Raw genomic sequence first — 27,096 nt, 5'->3', positions numbered from 1 at the left:
CACCTGGAAATTTTTAAATAAGGAAAAAAATAGCTGGGGTTTCTGTCAAGTTGCCAGCTTTTTATTTTGCTAAATAAAGACATTAAAAAATAAAACTGAGGCTCTCTTCCTCAAGGCTGCCTGTGGACGACCATGCTGCAGCTGCCTGCATTTCCCAAAGGACAGTATTTTGGATGGGAGAAGAAACTCCAGGTGCAGCCTAGGATCCAGCTGGCCTGGCAAAGGGTGGCAGGGTTATTCTCCTTTGAGTGTTCTAGAGGGGATGGGCTCCGAGGCAGATGCCTGCCATTCTTCCAAAATTGTGTAGCTTTTGTCTCTTAAGTTGTTTTAGTTTATAAACTAATCCTATAGAAATAAGAAAATTAAAAACTAAGGAAATGATAGGGGAACTCAGGAGCTCAAGATTTTAGCCTTAATTGTTAGGCTTAAGTGACTAATGCAAGTTGGAAAGCTGTTGTTCCAAAATTCTGCAGCTTTTGAATAGACTCTTTGCCTCCAGAATTTTGCCTACATGGTAGTGGCAGGCTTCAGGACCCGACTTGCTGTTTGGTAACAGTACAGTAAGGAAGAACTCCCAATGAAAGCAGTTTAGCAACGGGACAGATTTTCCATGCAGAAGTCCCTACTGTCAGTGTAAGAGACGTCCAAGTTTGTAGATAATTTTTATAAGATTTTATTTGACCCAAACTGATGACATATGCCAGGGGGCAAGATCTTACATGCTCCAAAAAATAACAGTTTTGCAGCTTCTTTTATGAATTTGAATTAAAGCATGTAGAAAGATTGGAAAAAGCAAGGTAGGGATTGCAGTGGTGTCAAACTCAAAGAAAAAATAAATGAATGAAACTATTAACAACAAACCACAAGTGTTGGCAGGGATGTGGAGAAAAGAGAACTCTCATGCCTTGTCAGTGGGATTGTAAACTGGCGCGGCCACTGTGGAAAACAATACAGAGATTCCCCCCAAAATAAAAATAGGTATCCCATACGAACCAGCAATTCCACTTCTGGGTACTTATCCAAAGAAATCCAAAACGCTAATTTTAAAAGATATATGCACCCCTATGTTTATTGCAGCATTATTTACAATAGCCAAGATATAGCGGCAACCTAAGTGCCCATCAACAGATGATTGGACAAAGATGTGACACATATATAAAATGGAATATTAGCCTCACAAAATAATGAAATCTTACCATTTGTGACAGCATGGATGGACCTAGAGGGTATTTATGCTAAGTGTAATAAGTCAGACAGAGAAAGATGAATACCATATGATTTCACTTATATGTGCAATCTAAAAAACAAAAGAAACAGGAAACAAAGCAGAAACAGAGTTACATACAGAGAACAGACTGATGATTGTCAGATGAGAAAGAGATTGGGTTCAGAGGTGAAAAAGGTGAAGAAATTAAGAAGTACAAGTTGGTAGTTGCCAAATAGTCGTGAGGATGTAAAGTACAGCATACAGGATATAGTCAATAACATTGTAATAACTACATATGATAGCAGGTATGTAACTAGACGTATCAGGGGAATCACTTCATAAATTATATAAATGTCTGACCACTATGCTGTAGACCTGAAACTAATATAAAATAATATTGTATGTAAAATGTAATTGAGAAAAAAAAGATAACCACTGAATGTTTTAGCTGATGTAATAAAACACAACAAGGAAATGAGGATAAATTAAATAGGTAGGTAGGTAGATAGGTAGATAGATATATAGATAGATGATAGAAAGGAGGTGATACTGTTCTCATTATTTATAAATACCATAAATCTGAAAGTTTCAAGAACAGTATGAAAAAGCTATTACAATTAATAGAAAGTTTGCTAAGTGATCTGGTCACAAATGTAATATATAGCTTTACTTTTTTCATCAATATTCATTTGGAAAGGATAATAAAAACAGTTCATATTTTATATTTCTATATATGAATAAATTATACACTTGTAAAAGACCTAATTGATGAAAAAAGAACCAAACTTAATGGAGACCTAAAGCAGATCTGAATAAGTGAAGAACAGTGCCATATTTCTGGATGAGATGACACAATATTGCACAGATAAGGATACTTCCCGAAATAATCAACAAATGAAATGCAATTCCAGCTAAGTCCCACCAGATGTTTTCTGAAACTTAACATATTGATTGCATTTATTTTTTTACAATGGAATATTTTTATTGTATTTTTCCATTACCAGTTATCCCCTTTTTATCCTCCTCCCCCTTTTAACCACTACATTATTGTCCATGTCCATGAATATATTGACTTTAAATTCATTAGAGAAATAAAGGCATAAGAATGAACAAAAATGATGGGGAAAAGAAGACAAAGAAGTTGATCTGCCAGCTGTTAAAATTTACTGTGAAGCTGCAATAACTAAAAGTGTGGTCCAGTCCTGGCCAGATGGCTCAGTTGGTAGAAGCATCCTTCGTACATTAAAAGGTTGTGGATTTAGATTCCTGGTCAGGGCACACACCCAGGTTGCAGGTTCCATACCTAAGTCAGGACACCTACGGGAGGCAACCAATCTGTTTCTTTCTCACATTGTTCTTTGTCTCTCTCTCTCCCCCAGCCCCACCTTTCTCTCTCTCTAAAATCAATAAACGGAGTCTTGAGTGAGGATTTTTTTTAGTATGGTTTATATTTTAATACTTTCACCATATATCTGCTACAAATAATATATAGAATAGCAGCCTTATGTTGTTTAAAAATTTGAAATAAATGCTGGCATACTATAAAAATAAAATAAATAAATAAAAACTATTTATTATCAAATCACAGAAGACAAATTTAACACCAAAAGACAATCATAGGGTCCTTATTAAAATGCACTACATTGTCTTTTTCTCTTCACGAAGGGCTATGAGACACTAAAGGCAAGTTCCTGAAACATTACTTGAAAATGTAAAAAGAGATTTTGACTTTCAGGGATAAAGAAAATGAGGGACAAAGCACTTAAAGCCCCCCAAATTGGACACCTCTAATGTTTTGAAGCTTTATTTCTCCCAATTTCTACAAGTTCCCTCTGTGAAAGGGATTACAAATGTATTTTCTTCACTCTGTGCAAGATTCAGAAGTGTATTCTGGTCAACACAGACTTAAAGAAACATTCTTCTTGAACTAAACTAATGGTAGAGCTGGAGTGGAAAAGTGGTCCCATTCTTTTCCCAGTGGTTTTACATCTTTTTTTTTTTTCCCCTCCCTTGGCCAAAGTTGAGATAGTACCAGAGCATAGGGGGAAGATGGCAGGTCCTTTGTCAAAAGCAATTTTTTTTATTTGTCTTGGAGTCGAACTTTCAATGGAGTTAATTTGGGGAAGGAGTGATTATGACATTGTTTTAATACAGTACTCTATCTAAAGTATTTGGAGTTGTGCTTATTGAACATTTTTTTCACTTCCAAGGATTTTTAAAAAATATTTTATTGACTATGCTATTATACTTGTCCCAATTTTCCCCCTGAGTCCCCCTCCACTCTGCCTCCACAAATCCTTCAGGAAATCCCCACACCATTGTTCATGTCCATGGATCATGCATATATGTTCTTTGACTAATTCCTTCACTTCTTTCACTCAGTTCCCTCTTCCCTTCCCCACTTACAGCTGTCAGTCAGTTTCACAATCTAATAAAATCAATTGGCCTTCATTCCAGAAAAATGAACATACTCAGAATTTTTTGTAGAATTGCAGAAGATTCACAGATTAGAAACTTCTTTATTAGGGTCATGAATTCCCAAAACATTTCCCCACATAAAATTACATTTCTTAGACTATCTACTCATCTCCACTGACCCGAGATAATAACTCTCATGTATTTATTGTCTATCTTCCAGGCATGTTATGTGAATTATCATTTCTTACAACAACCTTGCAAGGGAGGCATCTTCCTTATTTTACATTTAAGGAAATTGGGACACACTGAGGTAAAGTATATTTCCTTAGCATCACACAACTAATAGTCTTCAAATAGCTATTGTTTAACAGATGTGTACAAGTGTTTTCCTAATAGTTCCCTTTATCATTATGTAGCGTCCTTCTTTGTTTATTACTATAACCTTTGTTTTAAAGTATATTTTGTCTGATATAAGTATTGCTACCCTGGCTTTTTTTTTTTCATTTCCATGTACATGGAATATTTTCTTCCATACTTTCACTTGGAACCTGTAGAATGGTTTATTCTGAGGTGGGTCTCTAGGAGAAAGCATATGTGCAGGTCATGTTTTCTTATCCATTTATCTACTCTATGTCTTTTGATTGGAACATTTAATCCATTTACATTTAAAGTTATTATCAATGGGTACTTATTTATTGCCATTTCATCCTTTATACCTATGTTCCTCTCTCTCTCTTTCTCCTCTCTCTTTTTCTTCTTCTTAAAGTATGTCCTTATCAACTGTAATTGAACAACAATAAAATAATTTTTAAAAATAAAAAGATGAACGAAGAAAAAAAAGGAAAAAAATGCATGTCCTTAAACATTTCTTGCAATGCTGCTTTAGCAGCAATGAACTACTCGTGATTATTATTTTTTCTTTTTTGGTCTGGGAAACTATTTATTTTGCCTTCCATTTTCAATGATAGCCTTGCTGGGTAGAGTAGCCTTGGTTGTATGTCCTTGTTTCTCATCACTTTGAATATTTCTTGCCAATTCCTTCTATTCGTGAAGTGTTCCTGTAGAGACATTAGCTGACTGCCTTATGGGAACTCCCTTGTAGGTAACTGTGAATCTCTTGCTGCCTTTAAGATTCTCTCTTTGTATTTAACCTTTCCCATTTTAATTATGATTGGTCTTGGTATCAGTCTCTTTGGTTCATCTTGATTGGGAGTCTCTGTGCTTGTTGAACCTGGATAGGGAAGTTTTCTGCTATTATTTCTTCCAATAGGTTCTCTATCCTTTGCCCACTCTCTTCTACTTCTGGTACCCCTGTGATGTAGATTTTGTTACACTTCATGTTGTTTCAGAGGTCCCTTAGACTTTTCTTGTTCATCTTAATTCTTTTTTTTTTTTTCATGCTCTCTTTGGGTACTTACTGTAAGTTGTCTTCTAATGTGCTGATTTGGTCTTCTGCTTCATCTTACCTGATCTTATTCCTTCTAGTATATTCTTTTTTAAAGATATTATTTATTCATTTTTAGAGAGAGGGGAAGGGAGGGAGAAAGAGAGGGAGAGAAAGATCAATGTGTGGTCACCTCTCACACACCCCCTACTGGGACCTGGACTGCAACCCAAGCATGTGCCTCGACTAGGAATTGAACCAGTGACCCTTTGGTACACAGGCTGGCACTCAATCCACTGAGCCACACCAACCAAGACCTTCTAGTATATTCTTCACTTCAGATATTGTATTCTTTGTTTCTCACTGGTTCTTTTTTATGATTTCTATGTTTTCTAAAATATTTACCATCTGTTTGTTCAAGTTCTCACTGAGAACATTTATTCTTCCTCTAATGTCCTTGAGCATCCTGATAACCATTACTTTTTTTTAAGATTTTTTTAATTTTTAGAGAGAGGGGAAGGGATGTAGAAAGAGAGGGAGAGAAATGTCAATGTGTGGTTGCCTCTCGCACACCTCCTCTGGGGACCTGGCCCACAACCCAGGCATGTGCCCTGACTGGGTACTGAACTGGCAACCCCTTGGTTCACAAGTCAGGGCTCAGTCCACTGAGCCACACCAGCCAGGGCTGATAACCATTATTTTAAACTCTGCATTTGGTATTTTGTTTCTATTTTGGTATTTCTATTTGGTATTTTGTTGCTATTTTGTTTCTATTTCATCTATTTCTTTTCATTCTTTTTCTGGGGATTTCTCTTGTTCTTTTTTGTGTGTGTGACATTTTTCACTGTCTCTCCATTTGATCTCTGTGTATTATGTTGATCTGCTATGATTCCCAAAATTGTTTTGATGGCTTCATGATGAAGGTGTCTTGTTGGGCTCAGTGGCACAATCTTCCAGATCATCTGAGCTCTGGGCTCCAGGAATGTTTCTTGTGGGTTATGTGCACCCCCTGTTGTAGGTTAGTCTTTAATGCCGTTGACCTTTTGGTGGGTAGAGTTAACCCTTCAGGGTGGCTGGCTATAAGAGTAAACCTTGACCACTGTGTATGAGACACTGTGCAGGGGCTGCCTCCCAAGGCAGGTTGTTCCCAGCAGGGTCAGATGCCTGCCAGAATTCCCCTTTGGTGTGTGGCTTGTGGGGCTAGTTGCATTGAGCTGTGGTATGGTCTGAAGCCCACCACTGGTTGTGTTGGTTCTGGGTTCCACTTGGGTGGGGTTCAGGTATAGTTTGCTCTCAGATGTTGTTTGTAATCAGCCTTGGGCTGCCTGTCTGGATCTAGCACACTGTTCACCATTTGTGTCTATGTCTACTGGACCTGTGTGTGCATTGAGGGGGCAGTCTGTGTGGAAAAGTTCGGCCTTTTCTTGCTTAGAGCTGGGGCAGATCTGTGAAAGAGTGAGGCTCCGTGAGGTCTGTCTCTATCTTTCCACTACTCTGCTTCCCCCTGAGGTTGCCTAGTCTTCCTCCAAAGCCTTCCAGTGAGAGACTATAGGATGTGCTCAGGCTAGCAGACATAGGGCTAGTGGGTCCTCTATTTTGGGGTTATGCAGCCAGGCACTCAATGATTGGAAGTAGTTCCTGCCTCAAAGTCAAACCTCTCAGTCTCTGCCAGAATCTTCAACTTTAGCTTTTCCTAGTGGGGCTCACTGCAGGTTCAGGTTGGGTACAGCTAGCCATCTTCTTTGCAGTAGCAGGCTTAGCCACCCTGGGCTCAGGAGGACAGATCAAAAGAGTCTCCTATTGGGGATAATGCTGGTCCAGCCTGCAGGAGGAAGTTAAGCTCTTCATCCTGGTCCCAGACAATAACATCCAAGGGTCTTACACTTTCAAAATCCCCACTCTGAGCCTCTCTTTCTTCTTTCCACAGACCTGTGGCCAGTGGGGTTATTCGGGACTTGTCAGGGCTGATCTAAACAGTTTTCCTTTGGGGGTGGTGCCCATAAACCTTAGAAAGGAGGCAGGCACTTTCTCTCCTTCCTGGGGTAGTGTGGGCTGAACTAACAGGGCAGATCGGATTTGCCTCCCTGCAATGTTGCCGTGCAGTCTAGCACTGGACCATCTGGCTCATGGACACAATCCTCCCGGGGAGACACATTCCCAAAATCCCAACTCTGTGTGACACCATGGTCACTCACACCGCCAAACCAAGCAGGGCAGGGCTAGAAGTCCCCTTTCAACAAGGGCTTCAAACCCACTAGTGTGGGGCAGAAAGTCCAAGCTTGGCATGACTCTTCTATACCACTGAACCCAGCAGGACAGGGCTGAAATTCCCAGTCTTGTGCAGCTACCCTCTGCCTTCAAATTCAGCAGGAAGGAGTAGGTCAAGTGGCTCAAAAGGTGGGGTGAGGGGCACTGGCTATGCACTCGAGGTGTGGGAGACCCATCCTCTTTCCCAAACCACACAGTTTTGTCACTCTATGGGTAACCACCAAAAACTTCCCCATAAAATAGACACCTCCTTAAAGTTACTGCTGGGTATAGCCAGCAGACACCTCTGGAGAACCTGAGTGCAGCAGTGTGTGGCCTTTCCAGCTGTCAGAATCCAGACCATCAACTCCCCAGGTTGGTGCTGTAACAATAGGAGTGCTCTTTGTTAGGTGGCTGTGTTCTGATTCTCCCAGGCTGACTAAATTCTCACCCACTTTTGCCACCAGATGCTATGCAGGCTTCACTTCCTGTCTCTGTTGCTCTTCTTCCTCTTTTTTTTTTTTAAGAGGGAGAGAAACATCAGTGTGTGGTCATCTCTCACGGTGGCCCCTACTGGGGACCTGGCCCACAACCCAGGCATGTGCCCTGACTGGGAACTGAACCAGTGACTCTCTGGTTCACAGCCCGCACTCAATCCACTGAGCTACACCAGCCAGGGCTCTGTTGCTCTTCTTTTAAGTTATTGTATTCATTTCTCACTGATTCTTTTTATGTTTTCTATTTCTTTGTGTAAGTTCTCACTGAATTCATCTATTTTTCCCCTGAGTTCATTGAGCATCTTTATGACCAGTGTTCTGCATCCTGTATGTAGTGAATTGTTTGTCTCCATTTTGTTTAGTCATTTTTCTGTAATTTTGTCCTGTTCTTTCACTTGGGGACATGTCCCTTTGTCTTCTAATTTTGGCTGCCTCCCTGTGTTTCTATGTATTAGGTAGATCTTCTGTGCCTCCAAGTGTTTATAGAGTGACTTATGTAGATGTCCTATGGGGCCTATTGTTGCAGTCTTCCTGGTTGCTTGAGCCAGGTGTGTCCCTTGTGTGGGTTGTGTGTGCTCTCCTGTAATAGTTGGGCCTCAATTGCTGTTGGCCTGTCAGTAACTTGGCTTGACCCTCAGGCTGACTACCTGTGAAGGCTGGCCATGACTACAACAGATTAGCTGTTGTGAGAAGGCTGACCACACAGAGTAGGAGTTGTTTTAGCAGGGCTCTGGTGCCAGCTAAGTTGGCCCATTTGTGAAGCAGGTTGGGAGATCTGCTATGGTCTGAAGTTGACCACTGAGTGTGTTGGGACTGGAGTTTCTTGGAAGGGGCTCCAGTGCAGGCCAAGATTAGCCACCATTTGTATCAGGATTAGGGCCACTTGGCAGGGGCTAGAAAGTGATTTGTGTTTGGTCACTGCCCATGCTGATCTTGGAGGTGCTTGTGAAAGGCTACACTGTGAACTGAGGCTGGCTGCCATGAATGCCAGGTTTGGGACAATTTGGTGGGCACCATGATACTACATGAGGCCAGCCACCACTTGTTTTGGGCCTGTGGCTGCTTAGTTGAAGCTATGTTCCAGGCCATGACTAGCCACCACCCATGCCAGGCTTGGAGCCACCTGATAGGAGTTATGATGCAAGTTGAGACTGGTTACTGCTTGTGCTGGGCTTAGGACAACTTACCAAGAGCTACAATGCATGTCAAAGACAGCTGCTGCTTGTTTGGGGTTTGTAGACCTTGGAAAGATTTTTGGGAAAGTCTGCAACATGAGCTGAGGCAGGCTGTTCATGTGGAGGAGCTTCTGGTAGAGGGTTAAGTGAGTAAAGTGCATGAGACGGGGTCTCAAGGAATCAGCAAAGCAGGGCAAACAGTGTGAGCCAGATTAATGAAGAACACAGATTTGGTGTCTACCTGCAATGAGCCCACTGGGTTGAAGGAGAGCTCAGTAAAAAATAAAAAAAAAAAAAACAGCGGTACCTACCTGCCAGCATTTCTTTCAACAGAGATTGGCCCTAACCCCTGCCCCTCCAGTGCTTGCTTTGAGTTAGTCAATTTAGTTTACCCCCATGTGTCCCTAGCACCTGAGATTAGAACAAGTGAATTTGTAAGCTAGTGAGTTTATGCACTGACCCCTTAAGAGCAGCATGGCTCAGTCTCCAGCATCCCTTTGTCTTTCTATGATGTAATCTCTGCTGATTTTCACAGCTAAATGTTATGGGAACTTTTTTTCCCCAGCACTAGTATCCCAGGCTGGGGAGCTCAGTGTGAAGTTGGGATCCCTTGCTCATTATGGAGGACCTTCATATCCAAGATACCTTTTCCAATTCTTTATTGTCATACTGAGGGTGTGAAACCTGGACTTTCCTTATCTCTACCCCTCCTGGCAGTATTCTTGTGGCTTATTCAGTATATAATTAGTTATAAAACTTCTGTTTAGCTATTCCTAAGGTCAATTCTCCAGGGTGGTTGTTCTATAATTTGGTTGTAATTTTGATATGACTATAAGAAAATGTGAGCATAGCATTTACCTACTCTGCCATCTCGACTGGAAGTCCTTCACTGAATCACACTTATAAAATATGTGATAATATGCACTGTTAGGTACATTATATTTCAAAAAACTTAAAGTAATGAAGCTATTGTACAAAAAGATTTAAAGTTGATACATTTGACTATATAAAAACATGTTTCTTTCTGCATGGGACAATACTATAAGTAAAATAAAAAGATAAATGAGAAACGGGAAGTTTGTAACACATACAACAAAGAACTAATTTACTTCACACGTATTTAGTAAGGGAAATGACCAAAAACTTAATAGAAAAGTGAGGAAAAACATAGGACTTAACATAGTAAACTATGTATGAATAGTTTTCATACAGATGAAAAGGTATACAATCTAATGACAAAATAAATGCAATTAAAATTACCAAGACATATATTCTTGCCTTTCAGCAGACATTTTTAAAATAACAACACGGTGCATTATAAGAATATAGAGAAATTAATACTGTGCTTTGCTGTCAAGAGCATGATCTTTGTGGTATTCCATTTGGTCATAGCTAAAAGATTTTAAAATAAAATATGCTGGGACCTAGCAATACCTAAAGATCAATTCCAATGTGTTCACAAAAGAAATGTATGAGAATACTTGTAGCATTACTGTTAACAGTGGCAAAAGGTTGCAAACAATCTAAATGTCCATTTATTAAGTAGTTAAGAAAATTTTTGTATGCTCATGCATAGAGTACTACACAGTCATTAAAAATAAACAGTACTTATATAGAAAGATCTCCATAAAAATAAGTTTTATTTTAGATACTTTAAAACAGTGTTACTAGTATGGTGTTACCATTATACATTCTTAACTCCCTGAGAGTGATATCGTTAAGATACTCCATCTAGGGAAAAAAAATTAAGGAAGAGTACTCTTACAGAAGAATAGCAGCTAATAAATGTAAGAGGATGATACAGTCAGAAAATTATTATTTTGGGGAGAAAGTCCAAGATGGAGAAGTAGGTGGAAGCTGTACTCACCTTTTCCCATAGCAACATTAAAATTACAATTAAATTATAAAAGATTGCACCTGGATAACCAAGTGAAGACTAGTTTAACAGAAGTAATATTACCACGGACGTATAGAAAAAGCCACATGAATATGATAAATAGAAGGGGATATGTGAAACAGCTGCCCCTGCACCCCCATGTGACAGTTGAGAATCAGTTGTAGAGGTCTTCCCCTGAGAAGCTCAGAGCGCCAGTGCCAGAAAGAGGAGCCCACATAACATCTGGCTCTGAAAATCAGCTGGGATTCCATCCATCTGGGTGAGACAAAGGCTGCTGAAAAGCAGGCATCCTCTTAAAAGGAAAACACACAAACTTTTGCTTGTAGCTGCTTATTCTGGACTCCAGCAAAAGGACATTGGTTCTGGGAGTGCCAGAGTCATACAAGGAGAGACTGACTTGTATGGCTTCAATGTGAGCCCTGGAGGGACAGCCTCCAATGCCCCTGTGTTGAACCCTCCTACCACAAGTCCCACCAGCACCATGTTTCCTGGGTTAAGCGTTCCCCGCCCTGCACATGGCATTAGCTTCTTGAGCTACACTAGCTCAGTCCTGACAACTACCTGGGGACATACCCTGGCCAATTAACATACAGCCTGGGGCTCTGTCAGTAGCAACCAGCCTGAATCAATGTTGTAGTGTTTCTTAAAAAGTGTTGAAAAATTCCAGTCAAGTTCAGGGGTGCCAGACACACACAAACTGAGTTGTGAAGGTTTAGGACAAGGACCATGTTCCTGCATGTACAACAGGCGCTATCTTTCTTGTGTTAAGGCCTTTCTCCACACGGTGAAATCTTCATCCAATTTAGCCTTGTGAACTCTACGAGCTCTACCCACAAAACTCCCTGGGATCCCACCATTACCACCACAAAGGCCCTAGTTGGTGGTGGCTGGCCTTGGTGTACCATGAGACTTTCTCTGAGTGGACTCAAATGCAGCACTGGCATCAAGTCTGAAATTGTATTAACCTGGTAAACACAACTCACTAAATGCCCAAGACTCCTTCAGTGGCACAGTCTAGCCAAAAGTGGAAGGTAGCAGTGAATCTCAGGGTGCCTTGGTCCTTTCACTGACCTGTCGCAGGCCTGGTACTAGTGGCAGCTGGCCTTGGTTTGCAACTTAGCCCCCTCATGTGCACCCAGGCTTAGCAGAAGCAGCTACCAACTATGGATCACTTTGTAGTTCCCAAAAAGTAGCTCAGGCACAATTCAGGCAGCAGCTGACATTAACCTTCACTGAAGTCACTCCCAAAAGGCCCCAGAACAAACACACCTTAGGGATGGTTTCAGAAGACAACAGAACATGACCCAATTAGCTTCACAAGTGGCAGACCCAAAGGGAGGTCTCAGTAGGCAGCACACGCTGCTAGGGCAAATTCTGCTTCATGGACTCAAACTCTGAACAGCAGCGGATACATTGTGGTTGTGGCCAATCCTCATAGCCAGTGAGCCTAACAATCAACCCCACCCGCAGACATGTCAACAGCAATCAAAACTCAACTATAACAGGACGGCACACACAATCCACACATGGAACATACCTCAAGTACCCAACTCAGGTTATCAGTGAGGCTGCACCACTGGTCCCCAAAAGACACCTACTACATAAGGCCAGCCTATGGAAACTGGGAGACACAGCAATGTACCTAATACACAGAAACAAACACAGAGAAGCATCCAAAATGGGGAGATAAACATACCCCAAATCAAAGAACCAGAGAAATTCCCAAAGAACTAAATGAAATGGAGGCAAGCAATCTATCAGATAGAGTTCAAAACAGTGATTATAAGGATGCTCAAAGAATTTAGGGCAAGGGTGTCAAACTCATTTTCACCAGGGGCCACATCAGCCTTGCGGTTGCCTTCAAAGGGCCTGATGTAATTTCAACTCCTTAACAGTTAAGGAGTAGTTACATGTATACAGTTCTAAAATTACATTCAGCCCTTTGAAGGCAACCACGAGGCTGATATGGTCCCTGGTAAAAATGAGTTTGACACCCCTGACTTAGGGGAAGAATAGACGAACTCCATGAGAACTTAAAGAGATTATAAGCATTAAAAAGGACATGGAAACCATAAAAAAGAACTAGTCAGAAATGAATAATACAATAACCAAAGTGAAAAGTGCACTAGAAGAAGTTCTGGCCATGAAGGAGGTGTAGGCAGAAACCCTTCACTTCCTCGCACAACCAAAAGGAGGATAACAACCAATCTAAAAACAATAAACAACCAGAAGTGCCAGAAAATCAAACTGCATGGAACTCCGACAACCGAGGAATTAAAGAAACAGCCAGCCCCCGCTGTGTCACCAGGTCTGGTCCGCCACCTCACTGCGGGTCCTTTCAGCCAGCTCCGCCTGTGCAGACCAATCAGACCGGTAAGATGGGCCGACAGAGAGAACCTGCCACAAGGCAGTGGACTGCACGGCAGCAAGGAGGTGGACCAGACCATGTGACAAGGCGGGGGCTGACTGGGAGAACCCGGGCAAGGAAGCGGACCAGACCATGTGACAAGGCAGGGGCTGGCTGGGAGACCCCGGGCAAGGAGGCGGACCAGACCATGTGACAAGGCAGGGGCTGGCTGGGAGACCCCTGGCAAGGAGGCGGACCAGACCATGTGACAAGGCAGGGGCTGGCTGGGAGACCCCAGGCAAGGAGGTGGACCAGACCATGTGACAAGGCAGGGGCTGGCTGGGAGAACCCGGGCAAGGAGGCGGACCAGACCATGTGACAAGGCAGGGGCTGGCTGGGAGACCCCGGGCAGGGAGGCGGACCAGACCATGTGACAAGGCAGGGGCTGGCTGGGAGACCCTGGGCAAGGAGGCAGACCAGACCATGTGACAAGGCAGGGGCTGGCTGAGAGAACCCTCGTGAGGCAATTACACGTGGACTGCATGGGCAGGGCTGGTTGAATGGGAAACTGAGACTCAGAGATGACTGTGGATTACAGGGTGGGTGTTGGCACGGTGGGAGAAACTCCCAGTCTCACACGAGAGTCTGTTGGAAACTCTCCTAGAGCTGAGCAGGGGAGCTGCATTGTTCACCCTCTAGCCCTTCCCCCACAGGCAGTGCCACAGCACAGCAAGGAGGGTTGCCCTGCCCCCTTACAACTTAACAGATGTGCAGAGCCAAAACAATAGGGCCCAAATGAAAGAACAGAACAAAACTCCAGGAAAAGACCTAAGCAACGAGGAGATAGCTAATCTATCTGATGGAGAGTTCAAAACCCTTATAATCAAGATGCTTACAGAACTGATTGAGCTTGGTCACAAAATAAAGGAACAAATGAAAGCTACCCAAAATTAAATAAAGCAAGATATACAGGCAAAAATACCAGTAGTGACAGGGAGAAAACCAGGACTCTGGGCAGAGGGTTGGGGGATGCAGGGTGGAGGGGTTGACAAAGGGAGAAAAATTGGGAAAACTGTAATAGCATAACCAATAAGCCCGGGTACTCCCAGCCAGCCCCCTCCTTGTCACATTGTCTGGTCCACCTCCTTGCCCAGGTTGTCCCAGCCAGCCCCTGCCTTGTCACATGGTCTGGTCCGCCTCCTTGCCCAGGTTGTCCCAGCCAGCCCCTGCCTTGTCACATGGTCTGGTCCGCCTCCTTGCCAGGGGTCTCCCAGCCAGCCCCTGCCTTGTCACATGGTCTGGTCCGCCTCCTTGCCAGGGGTCTCCCAGCCAGCCCCTGCCTTGTCACATGGTCTGGTCCGCCTCCTTGCCCGGGTTCTCCCAGCCAGCCCCTGCCTTGTCACGTGGTCTGGTCCGCCTCCTTGCCCGGGTTCTCCCAGCCAGCCCCTGCCTTGTCACATGGTCTGGTCCGCTTCCTTTCCCAGGTTCTCCCAGCCAGCCCCTGCCTTGTCACTAGGTCTGCTCCACCTCCTTGCCCGGGTTCTCCCAGCCAGCCCCTGCCTTGTCACGTGGTCTGGTCCGCCTCCTTGCCCAGGTTCTCCCAGCCAGCCCCTGCCTTGTCACATGGTCTGGTCCGCCTCCTTGCCCAGGTTGTCCCAGCCAGCCCCTGCCTTGTCACATGGTCTGGTCCGCCTCCTTGCCCAGGTTCTCCCAGCCAGCCCCTGCCTTGTCACATGGTCTGGTCCGCCTCCTTGCCAGGGGTCTCCCAGCCAGCCCCTGCCTTGTCACATGGTCTGGTCCGCCTCCTTGCCAGGGGTCTCCCAGCCAGCCCCTGCCTTGTCACATGGTCTGGTCCGCCTCCTTGCCCGGGTTCTCCCAGCCAGCCCCTGCCTTGTCACGTGGTCTGGTCCGCCTCCTTGCCCGGGTTGTCCCAGCCAGCCCCTGCCTTGTCACATGGTCTGGTCCGCCTCCTTGCCCGGGTTCTCCCAGCCAGCCCCTGCCTTGTCACATGGTCTGGTCCGCTTCCTTTCCCAGGTTCTCCCAGCCAGCCCCTGCCTTGTCACATGGTCTGGTCCGCCTCCTTGCCCGGGTTCTCCCAGCCAGCCCCTGCCTTGTCACTAGGTTTGCTCCACCTCCTTGCCCAGGTTCTCCCAGCCAGCCCCTGCCTTGTCACATGGTCTGGTCCGCCTCCTTGCCAGGGGTCTCCCAGCCAGCCCCTGCCTTGTCACGTGGTCTGGTCCGCCTCCTTGCCCGCGTTCTCCCAGCCAGCCCCTGCCTTGTCACGTGGTCTGGTCCGCCTCCTTGCCAGGGGTCTCCCAGCCAGCCCCTGCCTTGTCACATGGTCTGGTCCGCCTCCTTGCCCGGGTTCTCCCAGCCAGCCCCTGCCTTGTCACATGGTCTGGTCCGCTTCCTTTCCCAGGTTCTCCCAGCCAGCCCCTGCCTTGTCACTAGGTCTGCTCCACCTCCTTGCCCAGGTTCTCCCAGCCAGCCCCTGCCTTGTCACTAGGTCTGCTCCACCTCCTTGCCAGGGTTCTCCCAGCCAGCCCCTGCCTTGTCACGTGGTCTGGTCCGCCTCCTTGCCCAGGTTCTCCCAGCCAGCCCCTGCCTTGTCACTAGGTCTGCTCCACCTCCTTGCCAGGGTTCTCCCAGCCAGCCCCTGCCTTGTCACGTGGTCTGGTCCGCCTCCTTTCCCAGGTTCTCTCAACCAGCCCCCGCCTTGTCACATGGTCTGGTCCGCCTCCTTGCCAGGGGTCTCCCAGCCAGCCCCTGCCTTGTCACATGGTCTGGTCTGCCTCCTTGCCAGGGGTCTCCCAGCCAGCCCCCGCCTTGTCACATGGTCTGGTCCGCCTCCTTGCTGCCGTGCAGTCCACTGCCTTGTGGCAGGTTCTCTCTGTCGGCCCATCTTACCGGTCTGGTTGGTCTGGTTGGTCTGCGCCGGCGGGGCTGGCTGAAAGGACCCGCAGTGAGGTGGCAGATCAGACCTGGTGATACAGCGGGGGCTGGCTGTTTCTTTAATTCCTTGGTTGTTGGAGTTCCATGCAGTTTGATTTTCTGGCACTTCAGGTTGTTTATTGTTTTTAGATTGGTTGTTATCCTCCTTTTGGTTGTGCGAGGAAGTGAAGGGTTTCTGCCTACACCTCCTTCATGGCCAGACCTTCTTCTAGTGCATTTTTCACTTTGGTTATTGTATTATTCATTTCTGACTAGTTCTTTTTTATGATTTCCATGTCCTTTTTAATGCTTATAATCTCTTTAAGTTCTCATGGAGTTCGTCTATTCTTCCCCTAAGTCAGGGGTGTCAACCTCATTTTCACCAGGCCACATCAGCCTCATGGTTGCCTTCAAAGGGCCGAATGTAATTTTAGGCCTATATAACTGTTACTTAAAAAAGGAAGAAAGAAAAATGCACTGGAAGGAATCAACAACAAACTAGATAAACCAGAGACCTGAAACAGCAAACTGGAATACAGGTAGCAAAATAACACAATCAGAGCAGCAGAAAGAAAAAAAATAATTTAAAAAATGATAATAGTTTAAGGGATCCCTGGGGCAGTATCAAGCATAACAACATTTGTATCACACAGGTACCAGGAAAAGAAGAGAGAAAAATTGAAAATCTGTTTGAAGAAATGACTGAAAATTCCCCTAGCCTAGTAAAGAAAAAATATACAAAATCCAAAAAGTTCAGAGAGTTAAAAACAAGATGAACCCAAAGAGGCCCAAACCAAAATATATCATAATTAAATTGCGAAAGGTTAAACACAAAGAGTGAACCTTAAAAGCAGCAAGACAGTTACCTAAGTGAGAACACCTGTAAAACTGTCAGCTGATTTCTCAACAGAAACAATTCAGACCAGAAGAGACTGGCATGAAATATTCCAAGTGATGAAAAGAAAAGGACCCACAAAGAATAATACTCTACCCATCAAGGCTATCATTTAAAAAAGGAGAAATAAAAGGCATCTCAGACAGGAAAGAGGTAGAGGAGTTTATTGCCACCAAGCTAGTATTATAAGAAATGTTAAAGGGATTTCTTTAAGAATAAGAAAAAAAGATCCCGGCTGGTGTGGCTCAGTGGATTGAGTGCTGGCCTGCAAACCAAAGGGTCATTGGTTTGATTCCCAGTCAGAGCACATGCCTGGGTTGTGGGCCAGGTCCCCTGGTGTGGGGCGTGCAAGAGGCAACCAAACATTGATGTTTCTCCCCCTCTTTCTCCCTTCCTCCCCCTCTGTCTAAAAATAAATAAATAAAATATTTTTAAAAAATAAGAAAAAAGAAAGAGGAATATAAATATGAATAATAAAATGGCAACAGCTACACACCTATCAGTAATCATTTTAAATGTAAATGGATTGAATGCTCTAATCAACAGACATAGGGTGGCTAAATAGATAAGAAAACAAGTCACATATACGAGGCCTGTCCAGAAACTATCCAGCCACGTGCTATGAAAAATAGAGACATTTCTTGAAGAACGTATAAGATACAGGAAATGTACATAAGACAAGGACACCTCAGTCCCCTTCAAAGTAGGCACCTTGGGACCTCACCCAGTTCTCCCAGTCACCATCAGCTGCCCTATCATATTTTCTTGAATCTCACTGATGGTCTGAAATCACTTTCCTTTCAAAGGAGATTTTAGTTTGGGAAAAAGCCAGAAGTCACAGGGTGCCAAATCTGGGCTCTAGTGGGGCTGAGTCACTTGGGTGATTTGATGTTTTGCCAAAAAACCCTGCATGAGATGGGATGCATGAGTAGGTACATTGTCTGATGAAGCTGCCAATCACCAGTTGCCCATTGCTGTGGCCTTCTGAATCATCCAAATAGTTTCCATGGAGGAATGTTCAAGCTTCACGCAAGACTTGATGCAGATTCGTTGCTCTACTTGCTTAGTCATTTTGAATGCGACAGCCACACAGTACACATGCTCACTCAATGGCATCTACCATCCCCACTGACTAGTACAGTGAAGTCATCATTGTTCACACATGTGCATTCCAGTCTGCCCTCCTTGGCTGCAGGTTACATTGATGTCACGCAAATGGTACTTGTTATATTAACAAGGCTGGACTTTTTCCAGACAGATCTCATATATCTCTCCCATAATTGGTGAAAGTATACATTGGTCCAACGTTTTTGAAGTAAAGTTTGGCAAAACATCACATTATCCAGGTGACTCAGACCCCTTACAGCCCAGATTTGGTGTCCTGTGTCTTCTGGCTTTTCCCAAATCTAGTGCCCTCCTCAGTCCTACTGAATCAGGCTTGCCAGGGTAGGCTCTGGCATCAGTGACTTTGAGGTTTGGAAATCAAAACATAGTTTCAAGAAAAAAAAAGGCAGCAAATTATCTCAAGAAGGCGAGAGTTAAAACCTATATGTATTATCTGGAGAGAATCTCTTTCAATCCTTTCTCCTAAACTAAACTAATTATCACTTTAGAATAGGCCACCAAGGAGGCTTGAGCCCTAAAAGGGAAAACTATAGAACTGGCTTAATTTGGAAGGAAACAAACACAATGCAGCAGTCTCTGGACAGCATTGGGTTCCAAGCCAAGCAGACCAATCCGTGAACAAGGTTGACCTTGCTTATGTTAAGTGTAGTCAGCATGATCTTAAGTGATATTCAGATGTACATTATGTATTGATTTTCTCATTATTCTCCATTTATGGAGTGATACAGGTTTTCCATTCATAATAATGATGCATAATATTCTTTTTAACAAATATATTTTCATTTTAAAAGATGACTCAATTTAAAGAGAAAAATCACTGACAGCAAGGGGATATAACAAAATTTTTGAATATAGTTAGGAATACCTAAAGTTAGCTAAATGCTGACAGATTCCTGGGGTAAATTCTTAGAAGTTTAGTTGGGGGGCAGGGAATTCTGAAGGGACAACCAATATAACTTTGTCTACCTGGTGACTTTGCTCAGAGTAAGAGCTAATAGTAACTACATTTGTGTCGCTTAGGTTCCTCAACTTATCTTGTACTGGCTTTTACTTCATTTATTCAATAGTCAGTCAAACTCTACAATTTCAACTAATAGAAGTTGACCAGAGCAGCTACATTGCTGCTTGTCTGATGTTTTATTTATGGCTTTGGGCCTCTTGCTGAATCAAGTTCTTGGTCAAAGAAGAAGGTAGGAAATCTAGCTGTGTCTTATCATAATGATATTTGTGTGACTGTGTATCTCTTTGTAGATACTTTAAAAACGGAACAGTGACCCAAGACTCTGGCATCCAGAATCAGAGAAATAAAGATTCCTTGCTTTTTGCTCTTCAAGAAATAGATGTACCTCTGTCAGGAATGAGGGTTTGTAGGCAGATTCAACCAATAGGCATTCCTTCGAAAGTACAAGTGTACCTTCCACTATGGCAGTAGCTGAGAGACCGTGATGGAGAAGATAGTGCACTGAGTAAAAAGGACAACAAAGTGTTTTCTCCTCTCTGTTCGGTGCTCTAACTAGTGCAGGTCAGCTACCTCTCAACATGAAATGGCCATAAAGGCAGTGGGTACTTCATATTTGAGAAATAGATGTATCTGCTGGCCCAGTGCTCCATGGAGAAAACAAAAGCATCCAAAATAAAAAATACTCTCTTCCACTCCCTATTCTGAATCATGTGGGCGTATCTTCTAATAACTCACTTTTAGTTCCTTTTCTGTCTAAAGGGTACTGTTTGTCTGAAAGGTTGGTTTGTGGAGGTTTAATAGAGGGATGAAGCACCTGACTTGGACTCTAAAGTCACACAGACTCAGTTCAACTGAGTATCCCTGGTTCCTTCTCTTACTAGCTGTATTGCCTGATTGAGTCAATCCTTTAAACTTAATTTTTCCCAACTTTAATATGGGTATAATAATACCTATGTCACAGGCTTATCGTGAGCCTTAAATAAGAGGACTGCTTAGCGTTAGCACAGAGCCTGGCACATTTTAGTATTTGTGCTGCTGAAGTGAGCACAACATTTTAAGTTCACAATAAATATTACTTTTATTATCTACTTCTCTATGTAGGTAGTAAGGCATATTTTTATTTTTTTAACTTTATTTATTTATTTTTTAGAGGAAGGTGAAGGGAGGGAGAAAGAGAGGGAGAGAAGCATTGGCGGTTGCCTTCCCAGCGCACTCACCTGCAACCCACGCAGGTGCCTTGACTGGAGTTGAACTGCAACCTTTCAGTTTGCAGGATGATGCCCAATCAACTGAACCACACCAACCAGGGCAATAAGGCATACTTTTAAATAACATTCTATTTCTCCTTGAAATAGAGTGGTAAGGAAGATGGACAGCCATTTTCTCATAGCTGGATTATCTGGAGTGCTTAGAAGCAGGTGAGCACTGTCCAAGCTTTCCTGAAGGCAGAGATTGCATCTTTTTCCTATGTATTTCCAAGTGCTTTTGTCCTGCCAAAAAGGAAAAAAAAAGAATTAGTCTAGCCAAAGAAATAAGTGATTTTAGCAGATTTCAGCAATGGGGGTGGGGGTAGAAAAGGAGAGGGAGAGAGAATTCTTATTTGAAAAGACCATGCCCATTCAAGATATTTAGTATTTAAGATATTTAGAACATTTACGAGATAAAATTTCTATTTTTTTCAGTCATCTTTTAAAAAATCTTATTTTAATGTATTATTTACTTAAGCCCTGGTTTGGGAGCAAGGAGATCTGGATTGTTAGAAGCAGCTGCACTTAGAGAGTACAAACTTATCTCTATTTACTAGTCATGTGATCTCATGCATGTTTTGGTTTTGCTGCTTTGAGGTTCATTTTGCTCAACTATAAAATGTTCAAAACATTTTCAAGGTTTTTATGAGAGTTCAATGAGATAATGTGCGTGATGTTCTTGGCACATAGTAGGGAAACAAGGAAGGGTACCTATTATTGTTTTAACTAAAGTCCATCTTTCAAACAGTTCTCTACAGGTAACCTGCATCTGAACCTTCCAGAGAGCTTATTTAAAATGAAGTTTCCTGAGTTCTACTTTAAACCATTTGAATCACAATCTTAGGATGAGGCCTAGGAGTCTGCACTGTACTTAAGGACCTCCCATCTCTCCTTCTAAGTCTGAGATATGAAGTGTTTTCAAGGGGGAAAAAAGTCTTCACTTGGGTTTGTTTGGTTTTTTTCTCAGGGAGTCTTCGGGGAATGGAGGTCTTTTGGAAACTGGCACTTTTCAGTCAAAGTGCTGAAGAGAAACCTTTCTGTGAAGAGACTAAGAAAGCAGAAGAGTGTGTTAGCTTCAAATGGATGGTCCCAGAGAGCTCAGAAAGTGTTGAGAAGGTGCAAAACATTGCAGGTGGAGATGGAAGTGGATTTATAGCTGAACTCTATGGAGAAGAAAGTTTAGATGGGTGTGGGACCAGGTGCACTTGAGGTTTTTATGATGACTGAGGAGAATGGAGGTAAAAACCAGGGACAGCCATCCTTGCCTCCAAAGAAAAACTTGTTACAAAGTTGTTTGATGCCAGAGACAGCTCATAGTCAACCTAGTCTACTTTAAACATTTTATTTTTCACAGTTTCAATAATTAAATGACAATCTTTTATTAAAACAGATTGTTAATTGGAGATTACATAGGTATTTCTTCTCTAACTTGAAGCCTGCCTTCTCCCTGCTATATTTCATTTAAGTTGTTACAGGAAGATTACTTTCTCATTGTTTTGGCATGAGTTAGCAAATTTCCCTGTGCTTTCTAACCAGAGCATCTGAAACCTTCATGTTTGGATATATAAGGTGCTTGACATTGCTTTATTAGGCAAGTTATTTTTATGTTCACAGAAAACGTAGAATGTAAAGAGAGACCTGCCACTGTTGCGGTAATAACTGAAAAAAAGGCATGACAGTAAATCTACTGAGTACCCCTACTACGAATGTAATTAACCAGACATCAGTACACATTATATTATTTCTACTATATTTAAGTATTTGCAATAATACTTCCTATTTCTAGAGTATATTTTAATGGAGAAAAACAACCACACTTAATTAATTTACAGAGCATTTGTGGGATGAACAATAGACATCACTATATACATTTTTCAAAGAGATAAACTGAGTTATAGAGCACCTAGGTTTTCTTTTTTTTTAATTTTTATTGTTATTCAGTTACAGTTGTGTGCCTTTTCTCCCCGTCCCTCCACCCCACCCCAGCCGAACCCCCCTCCCTCCCCTATCTCCACCCTCCCCCTTGGTTTTGTCCATGTGTCCTTTATAGTAGTTCCTGTAATCCCCTCTCCCCACGGTCCCCCCCCCCCCCGGCTATTGTTAGATTGTTCTTAACTTCAATGTCTCTGGTTATATTTTGTTTGCTTTTTTCTTCTATTGATTATGTTCCAGTTAAAGGTGAGATCATATGAGCACCTAGGTTTTCAATAACAATGCAAATATAAACATGGTATTGGGCTGTGAGGAATGAAAGCAATTGTAATCTTTTTTACCTGCCAAAGATGGTAAGGAATAAAAGGGCTCTTTACTCTTAGGCTTTGTGTGCTCACTCCCTAACCTTTCACTTATTTTTAAAACCTCTGACATTCTATAAATACAAGTTTGTGAGTGACTTCCTTAAAAGTGTTGTCTGGGCCCCTACAATGGAACCAAGACATCAGCTTTAGCTTCCACATATGTTTACAAAATGTAAATGAAATTACATCCTCCCCAGATACCTCTCTTTTTCTGGATTCTGAACTTCCTCAAGACAGAAACTACATCTTTTATATCTATAGCCCCAAAGCCTAGCACCGTGCCATGGCACACAATACATGCTGGTGAATGGATGACTTACCTGAGTGAATGAATTACTGATTACCTTTCACTTGTCTCTTCCCATCTTCCTATCCTCTTTCTCAGGGAAACTGAAGAAAACACTTATGATTCATTCATACCTTGAATAATATTGTGAACTCCTAAAGGCGTGAACTGAGGCAAAATGGAACCACTAAGAGATAAACAATTGTTTTCCAACAAAATTGATTTTGGCCAGTGATTAGAAGCAGTTTCTAAACAAAACACATAGATATTTTGTGGGTGTGATTTTGAAATAAAACCAGCTGTGTTTCATAAAGATGAAGGGGTTTAGAATCTTAAAATAGAACTATATCCACTCTAAAGAAAATGCAGTCTCCGGCACATAGCAAGCATAAAGATATATTTTTTAAAAAATACCTTTATCCGTGGACAAAAACCAAATAGGGGTAGGATCAAAGGTGGGAAGTGGGGATGGCTGGGATGGGGGGAAGTGGTGGAGGGGAAACGGAGACAACTATACTTGAACAACAATAAAAAAACCTACAAATAAAAAAATAAGAATAAAAAATACCTTTATCAAGTCACACTTAAATGATCTCTTTTTTAAACTCTTGAAAAACTTCTCATTGTTCTTAGGATAAGATTCAAAATATCTATTGTGAATTACAAGCTTATTGTTGATTCATTCAAAAACTGTTGAGTGTCTATTATGTATTTTAGGCGCAGAAAATACAGCGGTGAAGGAGCGGAGCAAAGCCTCAGTTCCCAACGAAATTACCACTGGGGACAGGCCAGTGGGAACGGACAGACTATAAACAAATACTACAACCAGTAAACAACAAAAATAAATAGACAAGATATATTCCGATGTGAAGACTGCCATGAAGAAAATAAAATGGGATGATTTTCTATAGAAAATGAAGTATTCTTTCACTTCCTCACGCTCCATTTTCTCACCCCCTCCCCCAGTGAATTTGTACAGGTTAGTCCCTGTCCCAGGGCTCCTCCCTCATCTGCCTTCCCCCTCCTAAACATCATTCTTCCTTCAGCTCAGTTCTCACCTCAAAATGGCAACTTCTCTCAGTTAAATGTTCCTTTTATGTACCCCTGCCACTGTATTCACGTGTCTCCTTTGTAATAATATTCATTACATTTATAAGTATTTGTTCAATGTCTGTCTTGCCACAATGGGCAGTGTCTTCTTGTCTGTGGTCTACCGATCTATTTCTAGTGATCAGCACATAGTAGATGATCAATTCATTTTGTTGAGTAAATGAACAGAAAGAAGATTGGAAAATTGTTTTACTTTTATCCTGTTAAGGGACATTTCACGAAGAAGGAGGAAAAATCATTTGAACATCATACATATGTAAAAAGCACATTGGAGAGAAATGCAATTAGGCTGGAAGAAAATTGAATGAGAATTATTCAGTGTTTTCTTCCTTGGGTTCTAGGTGGCACTGAATGCCAAAATGGAATAAATAAGTTTGAGAAGTAATTTCCTAGATATAGTAAGCAGCTCCTTGATTATAAGTGGGTATGAAAGAATACATGGATGAGATTAAAAAAAAAGAGGAAGGAAGGGGAAGGAAGGGAAGGAGAGGTGATGCAAAAAAGGAAGGGTACACTTGAAAAATGACCCTTCTTCCCAATACCAAGTAATGCATGCACATTGTAAAATATTCAAGACAATAAAGGTAAAGAAGTTAAAATGACTAAAGATCCCTTCGCATTTTATTTGCATGTCATGTATATTCATCTAGACTTTTGCACATATTTACACATATCTTTTTAATATAAAAATAGAACTATACATGCCATTTTGTAAATTGCTTTTTTCCATTAAAAATATACCTGAACATATTTAGAACTAAATGCTCGTTTTTGATGGCTATGTAGGAGTTCATTATGTAGATATGCTGTGAAAGATTCAACTAATTATGTTTTAATAGTTATTTTTCTGATTTTTCAGGATTTCAATAATTAACATCTTTGTATATTTATCACATAAATCTTTGTCCAATTCTTTTCCTTAAGATACATTTCTGTATGCATCTTGTTGGTTAAAAAGTATGGAATTTGAGGCTTATGGATATTTGACACTTGGCAATTGCCAAATTGCCTTAAAAGTGTTATGTCAATTTGTAATAGTAGCATACAAGTGTGTACACTTCATAAGATCTTCAACACTTAATATTATTAAAATTTTAACCATTGATATTCTGAGGGATAAAAAAGAGAAATCTTGTTTTAATTTTAGTGAGGTCGAACATTTGGACTGCCTATCCATGTCTTTCACACATTTTAAAACTGTTATTCATTTTTAAAAAATCAATTTATAATAGTTCTTTATGGACTAGTGATATTAACCAGATATGTTTATCATATATGTAGCGTTTTTGTCAATTTGTCATTTGTCTTTCGATTTTGTTACAAACTAGTAGTACCCCTTAGCTGTCATGAGTCATTGCGAAATTATTTTTTTCAGTTTGTCATTTGTCTTTTAATTTTACTAACCTTGTGTTTTGACATTCAAAAGCTTTACTTTTATTTATGAAGTCATATTTAACACTATTTCCACTTACGGATTTTGTGTCATGTTTAGACAGTCCTTCTACAACATCCTCAAGGCTGTAGACATATTCACTTATATTTTCTTCTACTTCTTTTGTGATTTTATATTTTACATTAAGCATGTTTACCTTAAGAATATGTTAAAGAGTGGGTAATGTTATTAGCATAAGCTCAATATCAGGCTTAATGGCATTGCAGGTCACTGAAGAATTCCTTTTACACGTTCTAGGTAAAACTTGTAGTACATGATTATGTAATATAAGACAAAAACTGAGTAGAGACACAGCACGTAAATCATATACACATTCTGTCAAAAATGATAAGCCCAAGCCTGCTGAGAAGTCGAGCAAGGAAGAGCCTATGAGGGAAATTGGGGAAACTGCTTGGACTGAACAATTTATATTCCAGGCTGATGAAATGGCCATCACGCTGAGGGAGCATTTTCTCAAAAAAAAATTTGAGGGCCTACTATGAACTGGCTGGGAATATAACAGTGAACAAAACAAAGAGGTTTACTGCTCTTGAGGGTTGGGGTAAGGAAATAATATATTTTAAAAGTAAGTGCTTTCAAGTAAATTAAGCAGTTAAGGACATGGGAAAATTGGTATTTTAAATATGGTGGTTAGGGCAGTCTTCTCTGGGGAAAGGACAATTGAGAAGAGGCTTGTATGATGAAAGGAAACATAAGAGGGAAAATATTCCAGCCTATGTAAAGTGGTATAGGTGGGAACAAGTCTGGTTTGTTGGAAAAATTGTTAAGAAAACCAGTGTAGCTGGAGTGTTACTTGAAAACGCAGAAAACAAAAATGGAAAAGAAACGTGGAAACATCCTAAAAACTTGAGTAAGGTTGTTTTTCTTTAACTGTGCAAACAAGAGTTAGATTCTGTGTGACTTATTCCCCAGTTGCCTACAGAGATTACCTTCAAAGGAAAGCCTTCCAAAACTGCCCTTCGACAAATTCCAACGTTATCATATTTTCCAACCCTTTCATAATCCTCGCCCCTTTCAAGTATTTCAGAAATGTATGAGAGCCCATCTCTGACTACTCTTTGAAGTTGCAATTCGTGGCACTTCCTCACCCCCTTCCCCCGCTTTATTCTCTCAACATATATAAAATTGTACATATATACATATATATGTATATATAATTGTCCATGAGAACTGGTATTTTGGTCTGTTTTAATTTTCGCCGTATCCCCAACATCGGATCTACAACTGTGCCTGACATACAGTTGGCGCTCTCCCTTTCTCTCTATAGCTGTATACACACACATATATGCATACATATATACACATATATGTATATGTGTGTGTAGATAGAGAGAGAGAATGGTAGGATGGTGTATAAACTAGTGTGGACTGATTCTGTGAAGCGGCCTCAGGTTACACTAACACCACGTTTCTAGCCCTCAGGAAAAACAGGCTTCAAGTAGCCTGAAGGTGACGTGCTTCACTTCTCAAAATGGGAAAGCAAAGGTTCCCACAGTCCTGAGAACGCGAATTTCTCGCCACAATTCAAAATGGCGGAAGAAGGTGGGGCCTCTCCCACGGTGGGCGTCACAGCAGCTTTCCTTTTCCAGACCGCGGCCCGCCTTGCCGCGTCGTCGGCG

This window comes from Desmodus rotundus, chromosome X, assembly GCF_022682495.2.
Source record: "Desmodus rotundus isolate HL8 chromosome X, HLdesRot8A.1, whole genome shotgun sequence".
In the NCBI taxonomy this organism is placed as follows: Eukaryota; Metazoa; Chordata; class Mammalia; order Chiroptera; family Phyllostomidae; genus Desmodus; species Desmodus rotundus.
This window is presented reverse-complemented; position numbering follows the sequence as displayed.